The 9910-nt window shown below is 36.9% G+C and overlaps 1 protein-coding gene across 5 annotated transcripts in view; it reads right to left on the minus strand.

Annotated features, from left to right (window-relative positions):
* LOC128885005 (ankyrin repeat domain-containing protein 6) overlaps window positions 1–7302 on the minus strand; it is a 157752-nt gene extending 150450 nt beyond the window's left edge. The window contains exons 1-2 of one of the 5 annotated variants that reach the window (XM_054138741.1): window positions 7139–7302; window positions 5419–5801 (exon numbers count right to left, since the gene is read on the minus strand). The gene's annotated coding sequence lies outside the window, so the exon portion shown is untranslated. Of the gene's footprint in view, window positions 1–5418; window positions 5802–5982; window positions 6039–6230; window positions 6824–6865 lie in introns of those variants that run through there. The other 4 variants (XM_054138739.1, XM_054138738.1, XM_054138740.1 and 1 more) reach the window with 4 other exon arrangements.
* Window positions 7303–9910: the final 2608 nt, after the last annotated feature.

The following is a 9910-nucleotide window of genomic DNA, read 5'->3' on the forward strand; positions in this document are numbered from 1 at the left end:
CTTCCAACGTCTTCGTATAATTTCTCACACCAATTAACGTCGACGATTCAATTTGCGAGGCGAAAATGGATCGGGAAAATTAAATTGATACTAAATTTCGATACGATTGTACTTGAATTATAAAGTTCCACGTCTCGACAAGCATCCTTTATTTTGCATAAGGGTGCATACCTTTTCATTATGCTTACCATATATTCGTCGTATATGGTGTATTCGTCTCTCGTCATAAACGCATAAAATCCGCAGTTTAGCAGCAATCAATCTTTAGATGGAATTGGAATAGTCTTCGCAAAAAATTGATTAGGTCGTCATCGTCTTATCGAAAGCAAGCAAACGCCGTCATAAATTACGCCACTCGAGCCGATGCAAATTGTATATTATTGTTTGGACAAGTATTTGCATAAAGGTCTATTAATTCAATGTTGATTAATTCATCGATTAAAGCAGGATGAAGAGCTCCGGCCGAATACATAATAAAACGCGTCTCGCGTTCTCTTTGGAAGGGGGGAACTCGAAACGACGTACAAAGTATTACGCGATCGTCAATAACGTTAAACACATATCTGCCCGTATAAAATACGACCCACGGGGGGATATGTATTAACCTGCTTATCAATCTGCGCACGTGAAGTTGGTGTATACCCGTCGGTAGCACGGAATACTGAATTATCGTTACAACGGCAATATTTCAAAATGCTATGGACTTTCATCGTTGGCCGAGTTCATCCCCGAAGCAAGTAGATAATAAAAGAGTCGCGAGGCTAATTACCGGCTGTCCTCGCGTGGAAGGGTAGTAATAATCCGCTCCTAACTCCGGATGCAAGTATGTAGCTGATGCGTGTGCACCAGGAATTAGTTATCGAACGACCTCGAAACGAAACAGGCTCGACGCGCTGAGAAATATTCAAGGGGAATCGTTACGTTAAATAAGGACAAAAGTTATCCGAAGAATGGTACAACTCCAGTGGGAACACTGGCAAATATAGAAGCGAAACTCTTCGAGCGTTGTACCAAATTTGTAGTTATTTTCACTGTAGAAATATTTGTATATATGTATATTAGGGTGGTTCTTATTTTAATGATTATCGATATCTATGTTACGCACCCCCTAAACACCTTGCACATCAAGAAAAATTCCTGCAAAACTTGAGCTAGTCATTTCAACACGTGTCGACTATTTTGACATAAAAGCAAACGTACACGTATGTATCAATATCCCTCAAGAGGTTAAAGTAACTATTTTGTTCAGAATTGAAACGAAATATGGAACTTGGATAACATACTTTAAGAACGAATAAACTATTTAATCTAGTGAGAGCATTACGTCATTTCTGTCTATGTTAAACAACATCAAAAATAATTACAAACTTTCATAATGTATCTAATAACGCAACAGTCATTCGTTCCATATAATTATTAATTGTACGTGGTTGTCTACACGTACGTAACGTATGGAAGAGGAATAGATACGTGTAATTCTTCGAGGATTTGTCGAAGTTTATTATTAGAGAAGGTTGACAGTTTTTCGTGTCCTTTTGTCAGTAGTACTCTAAGTGCGTGCGTTCAGGAAAAAAAAAACTAAGTGCTACGTGTCTGTCCTGTTAAATTAAAAAACTGCAACGAACTCCTTTCCTTCTAAGGAAGTCATATAAAAACATCTTGTTGCTGATGGGTAACCGCGTGTATCTATTCAATTCCCTTAGAAGGAAAGGAGTTTATCGCAGTTTTCAATTTGATGGAACAACCACGAATCATTTGCTCTCGTTTTTAGTTGTGAGTGCTCCCAGGGACGATCGAAATTCTTATTTAAACAAACATTTCAAATAACGGTTAAAAAATAGATAACTCATTATGCTACTGCTATAATGCTACAAACAACTGATATATGAAAGATCGATTTTTGATCTATTACTCCTTCAATAAAAATTACAAATAGGATTATAAAATAAAATTGTATCCGTTGTTAAAAGATTAAAGGCTTGTCCAAACGTTTCACTGGCCTCGGAGTGGAGATGCATTTCCAACCACGCAATTTTGTACGATTTTAAAGGCGCGATAGTTACTACCGCGTACAAAAAGGGCGTCGTTAATGGCAGGCTTTCTTCAGAAGAATCGCGTTTCAGTGGATACATTTACGGTCAGTCCTACGGACCATTGGGATCGCCGCGACCAATCTACGTGGAAATTGAGTCATCAGCAACGTTTAATTGATCCTGCTCCACCTGGTATACCCTAAGTCCCAGTTCTGATCATGCGAGACACGCTAACGCAGCGTGTCTTGCGTGTAAACGTTAACGACAATGGTACTTTACAAAAGAAAAAAAAAAGAAGGAAGAAAACAAAATCTTCCACGGCAAAAAGAAGAACGAGAATCAACGGTTTCCAGAAATAGCGTGAGATATAAATATTTTAAAACAAACGTGGCATCGAAAATTTCATATTCGTGACAAACTTGAATCGCACAATAAAATTTACCCGAAAGTTTTCCAGAGGAAGCTTTAGACTTTTGTTTCTTAATAACAAAGTACTATCAAATTTTATTTAAAAAAAAAAAAGCTTCCAGATTTAGCTTTCGTCAAAAACAAACAAAAATATTACAAAATACACATGGTTATTAAATAAATAAGATAAATTGAATTTTTTTATTAATATACGTATTAAACTAAACAAATATATAAGGAATGAACTGTTTGTTATCCAATCAAACAAAGTTTACTCGTAAACGTATTTCCCAAAAATGCTTTTTCCCTTTTTGAAACAGTTAAAATACCAAAATCCGAAATCTCCTGTCGGAAACCGCTCGACTTTACCTCAGACTGTTACATTGGGCGATCAAATTATATATGCAAATCGAGTATCGTCGCAAACCAGCAACAAATTTACCTAACGCGAATCGCGGTTGGCTCGTAGGAAGTGGTTTGAAAAAAAAAAAAAAATCGCAAACTCGTTACTTCTGGATCGCCGCTGATGCATTGCGGCGAAATTTGCGAGACACTCTGTATCGCATTCGCCGATACAATCGCGATAATATATCAGCGCGTTGCCAACGTGAAACGTTACGCTCCGGCTGTTGGCTTACGATACCAACCACGTGGAATTCACTAGAATTTATTCGCCCCGCAAGGCCGTCCTTTTTAACGGCATCGGGCATAAATTCAATCCTGATACGGTGATTTACCGTGCCGTTATATTCTTTGACTCCTCCCGCTCCCGCTTCATTGCGCTAATTGCGACGCATAAAGACTCGCGCCGACCGAAAACTTTATGGCGCCCAACTGTCCGTCCCTGCCGAGCCATATTTCACGCCCAACAACGAATCGAGAATTTTCTTGGATACTTTTTTTTCTTTGTTGAGATTCTCGCAAGTATTTACATAAACACATCTTGTCGACATATTTTTATATCAGCTGAAAGTTGGCAAATCCAAATACACCCATTTCCTCCAGTTGTCTGGTTCGTTTAAGAAAACAAGTATTTCCGAACTCCTAGGTATTTAACCATTTTTTAAACCGCGTAGTTACTCCCGACCAATGAGTTCCTATTATAAAAATCTTCAGGTGAACCAATTTTAAACTACCATTCCTCTTTTTTCTCGAAGTATTCACTTTAGTTCTCTAAACCTAAATCAATACTCCATTCACGACTCTCGCTCCCCGAATATAAATATCTAATGCTTTAAAACTCTCCAACATCTTCCAACCCTCTCTACGTAAAATTTCATAAAAATCAGAGCGCTATACCCTGAAACCCTGAACCTCTTTCCAACAATCCATAAAACAGACCTCAACTCGTGCTAATGTGCCTATCTCTTTGCCTTCCTCACCTGCAGGACCACCCGCACGGTACTTATCACCTTCCAAGAACCGCCTAAGCCTAATCAATCCAGTTGACTGGACACCTAAACTATCAGTAAACAGTAGAACAGCGAAGAGTCGCGTATCAGTGGTACACGTATTAACTGTACGCTTCAAACAAAGTTCTGAAATGCTCGAAACATGGGTGAAAGCTCAGCTCAGCCACCGGAAAAGCTTAACGGATCCTCATTGTTGCGTGACCAACGCCAGACGCATTATTACCTTTGCCATGCAGCAACCGGGACGCATATTGAATAAAGAACGCGAAAAACTGTACACACGTGCCGGTGTTACACGTACGTATGCACGACCGCCAAAGAATTCAGGATACGTTCGGTTGGGTGGTGCGTGCACGTTCCGCGGGTCGTCAATCCCTTTCAGCGTGGACGAGGAACGTTAAACTCCAACTTCCACGAAAGGACGGCTGCCTTTTGGCGCACCACGTCCTGGGTTTCGTCACTGCTTCGACGAAAGAAACTCTCAACGCGCACGAGCGCACGGTTAAGTCTAAATTAAGTTTCGTTCTCTGGAAGCAATTTAGCGAACACGCGACTCGCGGGAATTCTAACGAGGATTTTCCTTTTCTCCATCGACACCGAATGCGCTCACCTGTTGAAAGCTACGTGAAGGTTGCTTTTATATCCAAATTATCGTTATGTACAATAAATTGATCGATGACCTAATACTCGCGGAAATCTCTACAAGGTTCAAATTTTGTTTCTTGTGGTATTTACTTTTCTAACCAGACCACACTCGCGAATTCTATTCAGATTTATTCTCTTCGACAGCTTGCCTTCAGAATGAATAAATTTAGCTCCTCTCTAAAAAGTTCTGTCATCCATGTTGAAGCGAAACAGCATACTTGTATGTGAAATATCGATTTACAGGTAAATATTGCTTTGGTTTGTTCGTATTCGATATATTCGTCATTGAATATAGAAACACAGAATTCATTTCTACACCCAATATAAAAAAAGAAAAAAACTAGAATTAGTCTTCCCTTCATATAAATAATTCCTGTCATACTGTTACTACTACTAATCCAAAGTATACATCTTACTCAGACAAATTTATAATTGGCCAGAAGTTATATAAAGTATACCAGGATCTTTCATCTAATTGTATTTGAAAAAAGATTTAGAAAGGGAGAATACGGCTGATCAGTCATTGATTTTAACGAGCTTCCACATAGTGAAAGGATTTGTGTAAAAAATAAGTCGACACATGATCTATGACATAACCCTATTGGTTAAATATTCTAGTCTGAATTCTAGATTCTGAGTCTATAGCGCGTTAAATAATGTGGTTTCGGGTAAGTATATTTAATTTACTACGAAATTTTATAATCGCAATACATACTTCGCTTCCACGTTTACTTTCTGGTGAACTACAAATCTAAAAAAATTCATTTTACACAGAAAAATATGATTCAGAATCCAATCTAAATCTAATTTATTTAATTGTACACTCGCACGACTAGTTCACGTCACGTACAATTCTCTCTTTTCTATTATTTCCATAGATTTTTCTCGACCAAATCTTATTAACATGGCGAGGTACTCACCAGCCATACATGGCGTCCAAAATTGAATTGCCAATATTTATAATCCAGGCAGGAGTGAAAATTATACCATACTCCGAGTACACTGTGTCATTTACATTTGAAAGCACATCACAAACACTGATCGATTTCACAACTTCAATTTTAGAACTTCAACTGTTGTCCTCGACTTCCCGCAACGTGCACAACGTCCACCCACGGTAATTATCTCTTCGTCGTTTGCACTTTTAATTGTCTTCCACGTTGTTTTACGAAACACGTGAACCCCATATGTACGCCAATGATTAATAATACTTCAATTGTTGAACTCTTCTCAAGTGCAAGCAAGTCTACAACGCGGAATGAATCCAGATTTTATATCTGTAAGCGATAAATGAAACTTGTAGCTGTAACGAGTCAATGTAAAATAATTTAAGGGATGACAAATGAAATTTGAATTAATTTAATGAAAATCAAGGGAAAATTCTTTAAGTAAATGTATCGTTTCGAGTTACTTAGAAATAGTGCTTTAGGCATCTCCGATTCTATTACCGGGAAATGAAAAAATATATAAATTGTTTTTACTACCATCAAGAACTGTTAATTTAATTTATCCCCTGTAACTATTGTCTCGTTGATTTTACATCACCAAAGGCTCCTATGAAATTTCAATTTTCGACTCGTCGAATACTTATCGAAGTATCGATAATTATCCAGTAATTATTGCTCAAATTTCGTTTAAAACTGTGTCGTAGTCTATATGGGAATCCAAACAAGATAAAAAATGATAATAATACGTTGCGTGTTATAATGTGACGTGTGAAGAAGCGGTATACCGAACGAATGATCTTGGACCGTACGCATGACCCGTTGCAACTTTCTCATGCGGGCATTGAAATCACCACGTTTCGTCGCGGCGTTAATAGCGCCGTATTCCACCAAATGCGATTAACATTTTTCGATCAATTTTCACAATGCGAAATAGCTTCACTTATTGTTCACCTTGAACATTGATTAATTCACGAACACGAAAATAACCACGAATTAACATCTTGAGGAATGATGGGTTGACACATACGTGTATCATTGCTTTCGTATTAAAATTATCGTTACTTGCAATCGCGATACCTTTTAAAATTGAAACGTATGCCATATTCAAATGAGACAATATATTTATATGTTAAAATCGATTTACAGATCAAAATTGCTCTCGTTTGTGTGTATTCGATCAGAGCAAACATAATTCATTTAAAATTCGTCCCTCGAGAGGATAATATCTTTTAGACAGTGTAACACGTATATCATTGATGCTACTTCATATATTTTTGCATTAGTGCGCAATCACGTGCATTTCCCCACATTTTCACTAGTCATAAATGGCCAACATTCGCAGTCTAGTTACGATCAAAAGAAATGACTACAGAACTCCAAGAACTGTTGACTTGATACATTGATATTGAACAGTACTGACAAAATTTGCTCCAATATAAAAAAACATCGAGTCAAGGAACTCAAGGAATACACAGTACACGAGAAATAGGCTGAACAGCACAAGTCTCGAATAAAATATTCACAGGAATTGGAAAACTTGGTTATCGACCGACTAATCATAGTCGGTTATTCCCATAAGTGATCGCGTGATTCTTCGAGGGTGTTTTCGGAGCACATCAACGGGCTGCGCAGTAAACACGACCGCGCGTTATCAATCGTGATCGCGGCGCGGACGAAACACACATTAACTCACCGAAATAGCGAACTCGCGCAAGATCACGACGCACACGAAAAAGTCACGATACTTCGAACGAACTATCAAATCGCATGGCCACGAGGAAAACGAAACATTACGCGAACGATCGAAATCGATAAGTATCGAATCGAGCCGATAGCGACCAGCTCGAAGGGACGGTTGCATTAAGACTGATCCACGATTCGTGGATCGGCGCAAGGAGAGCCGCGAATCGAGCGAGGATCCAGGAGGATCCCCACCACCGTCACCTGCTTCTCACCCCCTTCTGCCTTTCGATTCCCCGCTCATTTCCAACCGCCCGGGAACGGTTTCCTTTTTCTCCAGGCCCTTAACCCTCTTTTTCTCGTCGACGAACGCACGATTTCTCTCTCGAACCCGTCTCGCGAGACGATTCAACGAATGCGAACCGATTACGCTCTCGGTACCATTTCCATTGCTTTCGCGGTTTGCTAATTAAATTGTTCAATTAAGGAAGTTTATGGTTAGGCGTGTGTCGTTGTTATAATTTCGTCGAGATTCAAAGGAACTCGATGGAGCAGGAAAATTTTGATTTAGTACACGACAAATCGTTGTGTTCGTTTAACAATTATCCTATGAATAGCTTCTTTGAAGCTTGATTCGGGTAAAGATATTTAACAATTAACGAAATAATTCGAAGATAGTAAATTTGTATTTTTATATACACAGATTATGTATTTGTGTCTTTTGATTTGTCGTGAATGCATAAATATCCCTACTCTAATTATTATAGTAAATTATTGCAGCGTCCAGTCTTCAATATAGGTATCCTAATATGATGTAGTATAATATGACATTATCTAGTGGTATATAATATTGTATAATATAATATAACAGAGTCAGTACCACTAGTGTTCGTATTCTCTTCGAAGAAATGAATTTGAAATGGAATTGAAGAAATTCATCTAAATAAAATAATAGATATGATATTTCTAAATAAATATTTCATTATAAATACATACACATGTATGCATATATAAGTATATATAAGTATAAGCATATATAAGTATATATGCATAAATAAACTTTATACATATATGTATTTCAGACATTAATTGTTAAATAGGTTTGACTGAATCAAGCTTCAAAGAAACTGTATCAATCATTTCCTGACTTTCGTATTTAAACCTACGTAATCGATGATTGTTTTAAACTCTTGCGACTAAAAGAATCAGAGATCTTTGAATGACTAATTTGTTTACCGATTAAAAGTTCTAGAAGAGTTCTGGAAGAGTTAAATTTAATCGATAAGCTTAAGGATCGATGTTTGTGATAAACTTCTATGATTCAAAAGTTTTGAAGTTTTTTTAATTACCGACTTATTAGTTCGTATATGTAATTAGTAATAGGAATAATTATTAGAGATTGGAGACTATATTCCTATATGTTCTATATGTTCTGTGCGATATGTTCCTATATTCTAATATTATATAGTATTATCCATCAATCTATCCTATACTTCACCTGTGATATATGTTTAATAGTTAAATTGATAATCTATTTATGAAGATTATTTTTTAAAAACCTGATAGGGAACGTGCTGCCATCTCGCGGTGAACACAACGAACTAATTTTCCGACCTTTCATCAGTCAAAATTTTTTCAAAACTTCGAAATTTCAAATTATTTCACAAAATCGATTCTTTAAAAAAAAAAAAAAAAAATGACTATAGAAACAACTGCACAAATAATCATGGACAAAGATTAACGTAAAATTTTAGGTGAAATTATCAAACATTTCGGTGATAATAATTCAAAATTCCTGTATCCTATACCAAAATCATGTAGTACAATAAATTGCAAAATATGTCGACTTCTGCCAAGGTATTTCTAGAAATTATACTTGTTCGTTTGTCAACTCTGTTAACAAATTTTCTCTTCTACGAGATCAAATGATCTCCAAACCTATAAAAAAAACTCTTCAATTTAAAATGTACAATAATTATTTATCACCATTTTACCAGAAAATGCACTCCAATAGACAAATCCTCTGCGCTTTTCACAAGAAAACATAATGTCATCCAATAAACGACGAATAATCTTAATTAATTTCCAAAAAATTTCGTAATAAGAACCATGCATTTTCTTGAAGAAGCAAATATATATGCTGAACGTTCCAACCACGATGAGAAAGAACGGGATAAATTGATGCGCGGGAAACGTAAAAAATCCAGCAACTTGTATATAAATATCAAGGCAAAACAAATATTTAAATTACAATTAGCAAAATGGCTGATAAATGATTTAAAAAGACATGGCCCTGCAGGATTAGTACATATGGAGGCGCTTTCTAGCGTCACGGGTAAACCGATAAGAGTATGGAACTCCGAGAATAGATTTCATCAAATAATAAACAAAAATAAAGTTGAATATGAATGCCCTGTTGATGTTGAGTTCCACGAGCAAGATCCTGGTTCCATCGGTCACTGGACCCTATTTGGTAACAAGGAACCTCTAAACACCGAAATGAATCTAAATGGTTGCCTGTTCAGTGTAATTGCTGATCAAACTGGAAACAGCGCTTCAAATTTAAGAAAAGATATCGTAAATTATTTAACTAATAATATAAACCATTTTACTATCCGTTTGGATCAGTTTTTACCGTCGAATGGTAAGAAAGGAATGCCGCTCATGATTGGTGGTGCAAGATACACTGGCCGGTCTCCGAAAGCAGCAAAAATCATTTTGGACAAATCTCAAAACGTTTTATGCCACGGTTGCAGATACACGGGACATCCGAGAGGGCATGCAT

This window comes from Hylaeus volcanicus, chromosome 2 (genome assembly GCF_026283585.1).
Source record: "Hylaeus volcanicus isolate JK05 chromosome 2, UHH_iyHylVolc1.0_haploid, whole genome shotgun sequence".
In the NCBI taxonomy this organism is placed as follows: Eukaryota; Metazoa; Arthropoda; class Insecta; order Hymenoptera; family Colletidae; genus Hylaeus; species Hylaeus volcanicus.